This window comes from Drosophila biarmipes, chromosome X (assembly GCF_025231255.1).
Source record: "Drosophila biarmipes strain raj3 chromosome X, RU_DBia_V1.1, whole genome shotgun sequence".
Lineage (NCBI taxonomy): Eukaryota > Metazoa > Arthropoda > Insecta > Diptera > Drosophilidae > Drosophila > Drosophila biarmipes.
In genome coordinates, this window is record NC_066611.1 from 1,458,812 (window position 1) to 1,470,888 (window position 12,077).

General features: G+C 41.1%; 1 protein-coding gene across 1 annotated transcript in view; it reads right to left on the reverse strand.

Moving 5' to 3' along the window:
- LOC108028903 (chaoptin) overlaps positions 1-12,077 on the reverse strand; it is a 229,236-nt gene that overhangs the window by 97,796 nt on the left and 119,363 nt on the right. The window contains exon 5 of the mRNA XM_050884708.1: positions 9,096-9,122. The gene's annotated coding sequence lies outside the window, so the exon portion shown is untranslated. The remainder of the gene's footprint in view (positions 1-9,095; positions 9,123-12,077) is intronic.

Genomic DNA, 12,077 nt, shown 5'->3' on the forward strand with positions numbered 1-12,077 from the left:
ACATTCAGAGGGTGGCTTCAGGGAGTGCTTCCAGGGGGAGCATAAAAACTCATTAAACTTTTTTGGACGGCGAAACGTCAAGCGACCAGCTTCAGAGCAATATCTGTTGCATAGTTCTCGGGAACCTGCATAATTAATTGTTTGGACTCACCGAAACGGAACGAAGCGGCGATTCCAGCATGGGCTTGGGGACCGGCTAATTTAACAGCACAGGATTATGTTTTCTGGATTCGCAAGAAATTTAAATTGAAGTTGAATGTGAAATAGTTTATTATTATTAGAACAATACAGTGTCCTTTAATTACACGTAAAAATGAGGAATTTATTACATTTGCCTGTTTTACCGCTCAAATCGGGAGAAAACTAGGCAAGACTTCAGAGAAATTTGGTACTTTTCTGGAGAAGGCTGCATTGAAAGCTAACAGTTCGTCCTCAACCCCAGTTGAACATCTAGACAGCCGATAAATGGTGCCAACGCGTTGACGGTGATAGAAACAAAAATACCTATTAGTATGATTACAAATTAGTATAAATGTTTTAAATAAGTTGGGTCAAATATTAAAAAAATTAAGGGCTTTTTAATAAATTTTTAAAGTTTTATGAGTATACTATTTCAAAAAACTAAACTTTTAAACGTTGCCTCAATCTTAAGATATTTACTAATGCCACAAAAAGTGATTGAACTCACCATAGTGCGTTGTGCACATGGTAACCCACTTCCCACGCTCGACCTTGAGCCAGCTCTCATCTCATCATGGGCTTAAAAACTGGAGTGAACCCTTCTCAGCTAAGAATGGTGGGAGGGGGATTGAGATACCGATTCCTTTATTTGCCTATAACTTTTTAGTAAATCGTCCAATTTTTGGTGTGAATTTAGATATAACAAGGGAAGGTGCTATCGCCTGCCCGTTACTTAGCTAAAAGGAGACGGGAGGGATGCAGGAATGCTTCCAGGAAGTCTATTATTGATTTGACGATTCAATCATTTTCGGCGTGTAGATGTGTAGCGATCAACACAGGAGAAAGTATAGTTAGGGAAAAGGATTCTAATGTAGCTTCATTAGAACCCTAGAGAGAGCCACTAAAACTTCAAGTTTTAAACGCCATCAGTTAATAAGTTATAAGTAGGTTCTCCTAATGTCCGATTCGAGAAAATAGTTATATCTGTTTGCGACAATTTTTTGGGCCTTGGCCAACGAGATTTATTAATGTAAGTATTTGGTAAAGCGAATATTCGTGCTGAACGCGACCCCGTTTTGCATTTTTATTTGCGACCTTCCTTCTTGGTGTAATTTCCAAAAACTCAAAACGATGCCTGCGGGGCCAGGATAGTTGAGATAATATTTGCGAATACACATTTTGTATTAATACTTAATTTTAGCCCAAGACGTAGTAATACCCAATGAAGCAGTTCAATCGGGTACGTCGAAAAAGTTGACACCGCCGAATTTGTAGGGGATAATGGTACTCTGTAGTTCAATAAAGAAACAAGTTTGATTGTCATATATCCGGTCATCCGCGTCATGCTTTAAGAGCCATTTTATTTTATGAAGACTTTTTTCAAACAAAAAATCTATTCAATTTGAGACAAAAAATTATAAAGATAATTATTTTTGCCACAAAACTGGGGCAAGGATAGGTAAAAGGGATTTTAATATTTAGTAACACTTCTCGTAGGCTTTGCTATTATCTTCAAAATTGTGTAGGAGAAGGGTTTAGCTAAATAACAAGCATAGGTCCAACCAAACTTTTTTTACCTTTATGGTCCCAGCGATCTCTCTTTGGTTTTATTTTAAAAAGGGCCTCACAAAACATCGGATTTTTAAATTTACCTAACACTTTTACATATACATTTTAGGACGTATCATATTTGCTACGCACGTATTTATGCCGAGAACTGGTCAAGTATTCCACAGTGTTGAAAAAGCAAACGAATGCGGGAGAAGGAGGATGACTTGCGGGTGGGCGCCTAATTTGCTGTCTTTGCCAAGCATCCAATTTGCCGCCACATTGCAGCTAAAGTTATTCGCGAAAACTTGAAACTTTGCCACCATCCATTCCCCAAAGTGAAGTCGCCCTCCGATTACCGCACTAATTTCAATTGCTCTCGGCAAATGTGGGACAAGTCGCGAACCCTTGGCCCTCCTCCAGCTAGTTTATGGCGAAAGTTAAGCTGAAAAATGCGCGGAGAAAATGTCAAGTGCAATTTATACAAATTTCACGGTTACTGCTGAAGTGTCGAAAACTTTTTCACGGTTACTCGGCCAAATGACGGCCACGGAACCAGCTTAAGTCCGTTGGAGGTTGGTGCTTCCTTTTTGTGGCTCCACCAACCACACGAATTCCAGCGCTTTTTAAATATTTTCGCGAATCTCTCAAGTTTCATTCAGCTCGCCTGGCTAAACAATTTCACAATAGTTAATCAATCGATACCATGTGTGCGTTACCAACTTTCCACACTCACATTTGCAACGCTCTGCCAGCCATGTAAATACCGTCGAATGTGCTGGGCATATTAGTTCGAGCAAATATGATCGTTGCTGGACAACATACACCAAGATAATTCTGAAAAACCATGAAGGTTTCGAGTAGGGTAGTTTGACAAAATATCGCCCAAAAGAGCACATTGAAAACGAAGAAAATATTTAGGGCACCGAGATAGGTGTAGAACCGATTATGGGATGACCCATACTCGTTGCTCCAATGGGCGCGCGATCGGTTGACCCAGCTTGTTAATTCCTCCTTTTCCAGGCTATCTGTCGGTCTACCCGAATGCTCAAATATTTTTCCCCAAAATTCGCGCCCGCGTACATATTTTTAAAGCATTTTTTGCGGAACCAAGAACGTCCGTGCATTCGATACCGAAAACAATCGCTGGAGAGGTCAGGGGTTCTCTATTTTTTGCTGCAGCTAAATGTTTTATTTCGCCCGCTGCGTTTGGGGGTTTTGTAATATTCCCCAATGTCAGTTTGATGGCCAACAATGCGAACTTTCCGCAGCAACAAACAACAAGGGGGGAACGGAAAAAAAACTTGCGCCATTTAATTGGAAAATTAAATTTTACGCTGCTGCAGCACGGACACTGCGGGAGCACTCCTTCTCACCTTCGCCTGATTTTCCGCCCACCTCGTGTTTTCCGTCTGCCAGGTATTATCTAGAGCGAAATGCATTTAAAACATTTTGCTTGCTGCATTCCGGGGATTCCCCGGACCACTCCGAGTGTCATGTCAAGTGTCCTTAGTTCCCTGCGCTTTCCTCCACATTTTCTACTTATGCAATTTTCCAAAATGACTCGGAATTCATTTGACAAATTGTCTGTCCAGAGGAGGAGTGGGCGGGAGTGGGCAGGAGTGGGCAGGAGTGGCAGGAGTGGAGGGCAGTCCCTCATTCCACTCCTCGGACTGCTGTCGTAATTCGTTTTGTGCCCTGTCATTGGTTGGGCAAGTGGCAAAATTAAATTTAACAAGACGAGCGCCAGGGCTGCCACATTGTTTAAAGTGCTTAACAAGCGGCAGGATCACAAATACGACGGGCAGACACCACAGCTCCGTCGGAGCCAACACCTTCCAAGGGCCGTCCGCCCCCAGGCCCGGCCGCTTGACCCGCCTCCGAGAAACTGCAGCCAGCAAGAAGTGGCATGAAAAATGAAATGAAAACCAGCAAGTAACCGCAATCATTGCTCGACTCGCCGCTCGTTAAGAGCCGCCGGCAGAGTGGGAAAAGCGGGATGAAACTGTTGGAAAGCCGTGGGCGGGTGCGGAGCTAGTGGTCGTTTTCCGAACGACCTCAGCGAAGAGCGTCCGGCCTTTCTTTACTCTGATTCGAGCTGCATTTGCCTGGCATTTGAAGGAAGGTGATAGCTTTAGGAAATTATGGCTGCCTATGCAGGGAACATCAAAAGTTAGACGCAATTACCTCTATACCTACCTTTACTTTAGTATATAATTAAACCCTTTGCTTTAAGAGTAAGGAGCTAGAAGAAAGCGTTTCCGATACATTCTTCATCAGGATCACTTACCGAGTCCATCTAGCTTTGTCCTGCCTGCGGGTAGGTGGCGCTCTACAATCTCGCTTTGGTATCGGATAGTCCAGTTCTATTTTTGATTTGCTTTTTGTGACTTTGGAATCATGGACGGAAAAAGTCGCGTGTTTCAAAACATTTAACCTTAAAATGTACCTATGCGTTGTCAAAGCATTATAAATTGTATGGTATGACTTAGTTCATTCTTTATTATTTCCTATATTTCTGAGCATTCTATTTATAATTTGAAATACGTTTTTATACCCTTGCTGGTCGTTCCTGTGAGACCAATGTATATACAGGGCTTTCCTATTTTTAGAAAATGAAAAGCATTCTCAGAAGCATCAAAATAAGGTTACATTACATTCGAACCTCTACAGAAAAATCACATCCGTTTTAAATCGTTTATGAGGTTTCTGAGCAAGAAAGCATTATTTGGAAGGCATTTCTGTGAAGAATATAATTAAATGGCAAAACTTTGCAAGCCATTTATATGTGCTTCCACTGGGTATTAAATCGGTCTGCATAGCCTGCAAGTCTGTGGCTTGTAGCTAACCCTCCCTGGTTTTCCCAAACGTTCCCCATTTTCTCCTACTTCCCCGTCCCACTTCCCCTGCCATTGCCCCCTTTTATCTCCGCCTGCGGACACTGAACTCATTTGGCTTTGGTGTCGGCCTGCTTAGCAGGAGAATGGCTACAAGTGCTGGCCACGAGGACGAAAATGGCTGAAGCCATCATCCAGTCATCCAGACATTCAGTCATCCAGTCATCCAGTCAGCCAGTCATCCAGTCACTCAACCTGTGATCCTTCTGTCCGGCATTTTGCTTGTGTACCCTGGGCGTCTGTTTGGGAGTAGAGGACGCTGAAGGAGCTTTGATTTTGCGGTTGCAGAATGTGACATGCCCATCCTTCTCCGTCGCCTCCTTTACATTAGGTAATTACTTCTTTGTGACTCTCGATAAAGTGAAAATTCATTAAGCTGATGCACCCAGTCCTTCAGATTCCAATTGCGTTTTTACAATTAATCAATATGCAGCAGCGTTTATAAAATCAAATTAAATCACTCTTCACGCTCTTCGTTGGCTTGATGTAAAATTAAATTTGATTTGGCCTCGTCAGATGTCAAAAAACTCTGTCCATCAGGTGCATTTGTCACAGCTACAAACATGTTTTTCGCTTCATGCCTAACACTCCTATGTCCATTCAAATGCATTTAGGCTGAATGCCTTTGACAAAAATGGGTTCGATCATGTCGTTTGCACATGGTGCACTTTCGTCGGGAGATTCCCACTTTAAAGTTATAATGTTTGGAGTTTGTGTTTAGTGTTTAAAGAGTGCTTAAAGTTAGTAAATGTATATATGTCTTTATGAAATAAAACCTAAAGCTAGAAGCGTACGTTCTGGATGATTTATCATTATGCTCAAAATGGAAAAAATCATAAAAATACAACAAAGAAAGTCATTGTCAAGTGTCTCGACTATCGAATATCTCTTATTAGCTAAGGGAAGATGGATTTAGGCAGGCAGAAAAGCGAGTGTCCATAATTTGTTATTCAAAAGTTCTGGTATACGATTTGTTGCCAAAAAAATACATTTTAAAATCCATTGGCTTGGAAGAAAAAGAGGTGAAGTTCAAAATTTAAATTTAGAAAGTTTGATCAGTGGGGCATTGAGCACCAATTTTTTGAGTTTTGAAAACTACAACAAAAAAATATGAAAGTGAAAACCAGACCCCTTACAATATTTCTGCTTTTTAGAGTAAGAATCAGTATGTACCCCTTTTTGAACTTAAAAAGACATTTTTTTCAGTAAAGAAAAATTACCTTTAAAGAGAAGAAAGAATATTCCTGTATTATGGGAAACAAATTTTAATGGTGATATTCCAAAATCAAACAAAAACACCTCTTAACGAGGTAGAAATATAGTGACGACCGCCCTTCAACAATCAAATGTTCTGATATCAACTTCTGTGACGAAAATGCAATATATGATCTACTAATTAAATACACTTTCTATGTTTTTTACATTCGGCACGCTTCATTAAAATCAAACAACTAAGCAATGGCATACTTAATCGCAGCGTGCCGAATGTAAAAACGTTGTGCTGCGGCATTCAGAAGCCTAGCTAAATCACAGAATCCACCCACAACAACCATTAGATGGCTTGTAATACGACTCTTTCAAAAATGCAGGTATTCGGCACTTTGCATGCCTGCCTCGAATTTTGACAGGGAAATGCAATTTGGGGCCGAGGCTCTTTTCGCAGGCCGAAATTCGAACTCAAAGCGAAGGATATGGTCAGCTGCCAACGAAGCCGAATTTCAAGTATGCTCTGGCCCGTTGTACTCTATCTAACCCATTTGCCCTCCACTTGCCGGCAAAGGAGCAATCTTGCTTATTGCTTTGAAATGCAATTCCAACTTGCTACATTCATGAGCTGCATTGACTGCACAGTGTTGGGCAGCGAATGCGAGATGCATCTTCGCACAGCAGCAGCAAAAAGATCGGAAACTGCCTCATAATTTCGTTGGGTTCTATAATAAATAACTTTTCACTAAAATTCCAGTGCACAGACAGAGGATAGCCACTCAATGAAAAACAGGACACGAGAGGGGCAGGAAAAGCGCTCGACAAGCTCCAGCAGAAGCAAAGGAGCGAACAAAGCTGAGCGCAATACAAATATATGCGAGTGGGGAAAAAAGGGGAAAATAAGAAGCGATAGGGGAATGTAGTAAGTGCATGCCAGCTACAGAAACACTCAAACTTTATGAAAGGCGCGTTGCTGTCGGCGCCAAAGTTTTCCCAATACCCTACATGAAGCCAAGCCTAAAGGGATACAGTTCGCGGTGGTGCTAAGTCAAAACAGCGAACGTCTTGGGAGAACCTGCTCAAATACGATGTTCATTCCCATTACTCGTCGAGTAAGACCGTATATTACATTTGTCTGAAGAAAGTTTACATATTATTGTTCCCCATAAAGTTTGTATATTCTTATTCGGGATCGGGTAGATCTAGCCATGTGCTTCTGTCCGTGTGAGCGCTGTGATAACGAAAACTACAAGAGAGATTTCAGATATTAAATCCTTTCCTGGTACGCAGCGCAAGTTTGTGACGCGAATATGCCACGCCCACTCGGACGCCCACAAGCCGCCTGCTGCTTGAATATCTCAATCTCCCTTCGATCGCGTTAGCTGATGGCATCGACTATCAAATACCGGATACTCAGCTAATAGAGCGACGGAGATGTGTTCTTAATTGCATACCCGCAATGGCGCAACCTAGTAACGATTTCATTGCTGTCTTATAACTTTTTAATGAATGATTTGCAGCATTTTTGGCATGAGAATACATATTGATATTCAATTCCGAGATCTCAGCGTTTATACGGACGAGTAACCGTCAAAATTAGAGATACAAATTAAATTTGACACCCGTTACAAGTAGAGTACATGTAATCGGGAAAGAATCTGTACAGGTGGAAGGAAGCGTTTCCAATGCCATAAAGTTTATATACGCTTAATTACTAGAGAGTTGATCTTGCCATGTTCTTGCGCTGCGCATCTTTATTTCAGCTGCGTGCCACGTCCACAAAACGGCCAAAACTGTGCCGCCCAGACCAGTTTTTAATATGTTTCTAGCAAGAAAATCATCAATGGCGACACAACCAGTAGATAAAAATGGAATATGAAGTTTCTTCGCGACTTCGCGAAGGCTTATTTACTTTGGAGTAGGTTGGCTGAGCAACGGGTATCCGATAGATAAAGGGTATACTTGACTTGAAGTATGTTACAGGTAGAAGGGAGCGTTTTCGAACCTATAAATGTTATATATTTTTAATCGGGATCATTAGCCGAGTCGATCTAGCTGTGTTCGCCTGTCCGTCTGTTTGTTCGTATGAACTTCAAAATTGGCATACAGATTCTTGAGCTTTTTGCGCAGCGCATGTTTGTTGCATCAGGGTGCCACGCCCTCTCTAACGCCCACAAACCACGACCTTAACGCTAGAAACCGTCTAGCGCACACATTTATTTGAATATTTTGAAAAAATTTAAATGAGGCTGTGTTCTTATTGTCAATACCCTCCTACATGCCATAAATGATTGAAAGAGGGCGATTCATCTTCGAGTTAGAGCCACGTAATGATCAATATTTTTCAAAGTCTATTGGTACTGCACGCCACATACAGCGCATCAAGGTGGTGGTTTATGCTCAGGCGCCAGGTGGGACAAGAATGAACAGATGCCGATAGGTGGCGCTATAGGAGTGCTGCTAGAAAAACAGATTTGCTGCAAGCATACCTCCGTCCCTCTCGCACTCCTTTTAGATGAGTTACGATGAAATCGACTATAGCGAGCTCTCTTGTTTTTATGATTTGAACTTTATTTTGCAAACCTATTTGATTAAGTCGACCAAACTTACACAAAATGATAATTTTGTCATAATATTTCAACATAATTTAAAGACATTGCAATAATCTTCTCGTCGAAAATAAAGCAATTATTCCCTGAAAGAACACCCAGCTGTCGGCTACTTAGACCCCATGCACATATAGAATTGTGTTGCCTACTGCCGACTGCCACGTGAAACAAAGTAGGGGTATATCACAGAGCTGTACGCTGTGTGTGTATCGCCAATTACTGTGTCTGTTTGAGCGTACAAAGCGTTTTATAAACCAACTCGGACTTTCGACCGCGTAGGTTTTCCGATGCCAGTCACGCTTGAACTTTGTCGGGGAACTTTTCCAGCCCGCGCCGGGCCACCGTTCGTTTCATCCCCCAGATTTTCCGCAGAAGCTGTCGTTGGTCTTTAACTTTTTTCGCTTTTGATTTTATTGCCAGTTGACCAAGTTTTTGGGTCGATTGCTTATGTTATCGCAAGGCGGCTAAAAGAAAGGGCCAAGAAACATCGGGGGAAGTGGAGTCCGGTCACTTAAAATGCCAAGACAGCTGTCTCGGATGAGTATCTTGGCCCGGTATTTCAACTTGTATCTCTAGCCGGGCATACGTATCTATATCCTAGCTGTCGGGCAATTCCCTAGTTGGGTGCAGCATATTTGCAATGCTTTCAACTCACCTCAACGGGCACGTGGCATCCTCCGAGCTGCAAGAGAGAGAAAGAAGGCAAATGCCAATAGTGAATGATATGAATAACGTACACAGTATCAATAAAATTTAAATTATCTGAAACTCAAGTAATCGACATGTTGATTAGCTAAGACCCTGACGCCTAAACGAGTTTTTACTTATTTATACTTAAATCATAACTGTGAGCTCTAATGAATTGGGCTGTCAATGCGAAAGTTCGCGAATTGGGCTGTCAGGTGGTTAAGTTTAAGTTTCAACCGCTTAAAACCAAAGTTTGTATTGACTTCTTAACGCCCACAAGCGAGCAAAACACTGGAGCTCTAGCCACTTATGCGAAGCTATTTCCTAGTCGTCATAATTTATCGCCCCGGAAAGTTCATGAACCGAAAGGAGGCACCGACAACTCCGGTCAGTCCCACTGCGATAACATTGGTTAACGGATTGGCCAGTCAACCACAACAATGCCACTAATTATCGACTTAAGGGCATAGCCATGCCTCTTAGCTTATTAGACGGAGCCCATGGCAAAACAGCATGCGGCCAAATAAGAGCCGCAAGGCCAAGTACTGCGCCGATGGGGACTTCCCGGGGCACACAGCCGGATCGGGTATCCAGGTGGGGCTTTCCAAGGAGCCCACGCGGGGCTGCGAAATCTGTGCGAATCCGGCAGACGCATTATAACGATAATAATCAAGACCAGGATGAGAGCAAAAAACAAACAGCAATCAAATAAAGTTACTACGCCGCAAATATTGAATAATGAATAAAATAAACTAATTTCTTTTATCAGAATCCAGAAGCACATATTATACCCTTGCAGAGGGCGTAATGGTTTCAGTCAGAAGTTTGCAACGCAGTGAAGTAGATGTTTCCGACCACAAAGTATATAAACTAGTCTCTCAGTTTTAAAGCTATCGGGCTGAAACTTTCCCGAAAGTCGGATAAGACAACTATATCTTATAGCTCCCATAGGAACTATCGGGGAAAAAATGTAAAAAAATGATAACTTTGGTTACTACTATTGGAAATAATATTTTTAAATTCGTTTGGAATTTTGAATTAAAATTAAATTAAATTTTATCAAAATCGGACGATCATATCATATAGCTGCCATAGAAACTCTCGGAAAATTAGTCAGAGAATATGAAAAAAATTATATCCTTGGTGTATTTTAACATATATAGTTCTAAGCTTGGAAATACCATTTTTTAATTAGTTCTGAATTTGAAAATAAATTTTATCAAAATCGGACGACTATCGGACGGAATTGGACGGAAAAATTGTGGGAAAATAAAATGAAACAAATTATAGCTTTGGGGCATATAGATGTCCAAAAAATGGTCTGAAAAAAGAATGAAATAATTTTTTTAATATCAGTGAAGTCATCAACAATCCTTAAAAATTTCACATGGCATTTTTTATAACTGCAAGGGTATACAAACTTCGGCTTGCGAAGTATACTTCCTTCTTGTTTTATTTTACTCCTTATAGATTCCGAGAAGTTCTTTAGAAAGCGAGTTTTGTTACATTAGAATCTATTATAGAAAGTAATTTTTTTTATAAACCTTTAAAAATATCGCCATTGACTCAAATCAATCGTGAAATTCTCTGAGTTTTTGTTTTTTTTTAATAACGAGAATCACATGTAAAAATATTTTATATAAACATTGCCATATGTTGTACATTGTACCATGTACACATAAGACAACGCCTGTCTGTACTACACATTCTTTAATTCTGCAAACTTTTTTAAATTGGAAGGCTTTGCCGCTTAAGAGTGCCACCCAACGTTTAAATAAAGGGGATTTTTTCGACACCGTGTACCCTTTGCACTGCGGTAGCCTTTAAAGCACGGGAGAGCGCTGCATTCGACTACCTGATACCTGTTACTCAGCTAAGGGGAGTGCGAAGAAGATGGAGTTATGCCAGCGGCAAATATAACTTGAGGGCGATATAACTTTTAAATATATTGCCCGGATCCGACAGATAAATATACTCTATGAGGTCAGAAACGCTTCCTTTCACCTGCTACACTCTTTCCGACGAATATAGTATACCCTTTTAGTTGAAGAGTAACTAAATTCGTTTTCTATAAGAATAAAGGGCTTACAATAAATCATTTTTGTTCCATTTTTGCACAGATAGTTTTATATCGCGAAGTTTACGTTGAAATGTGGAGGCAGGCAGTTCTTAATACTGATCAAGAATAAATATAGAAAAGTGTGACTGAAATCGCAATACTCTTTACAAGGATATAAACACTGATGGAGGGCTTATTTACTCCATGCTTTCTTATACATTCCGATGAGGGTTTGGCAGAGCTAATTGTGCCCTCGCAGACATTTGCGGGGCCATGAGTCAAAGGTGCCACGAGTCAATGGTGCCATGAGTCATTGGTGAGTATTCGCTTCAATGTAAATCACGAATCACTTTTCCCCTGAACAGGAACCGAGCCAGACCGCACAAATCAAACGGTCCAGCGCAGCACATAATGGCCATTTAGCTTTCAATGCGGCCTCGCCAGCTCCGCCCTCAACATTTTCAATAGAAAATGGAAAGAGTGAAAGGGAGCTAGAGTGCTGAATTAGGGAGGGACGAAAGGCGGCTTAAAGAATTTGCAATCGGGTTAGGGCAAAGTGAAGTGTTAGCTGTCCAAGCTTGCCGCCATTCGGGACATACAGAAACTATCCTCTAAATATCAAATAAATATCTGATGTACGTGTACAAAAATTCATCTTCTCCTACCATTTTGTGTACAAAAATGTTTAGTGGGAAAAGGTTTCATAAGCAAAAAAAACGTACTTCGAGGCCGGGAAGCTTCATTTTTATTGACTTTTCTTAGCACTTCATTGTGTGCTGATTACAAATAACCGATTACCGATAAACATCACTGTATGCGGGCTACACATTTCCACCGTTTGGACACCCTTTTCCACTCATTTTCGCCTTAAATTTCCTCCAGTTCATTGTT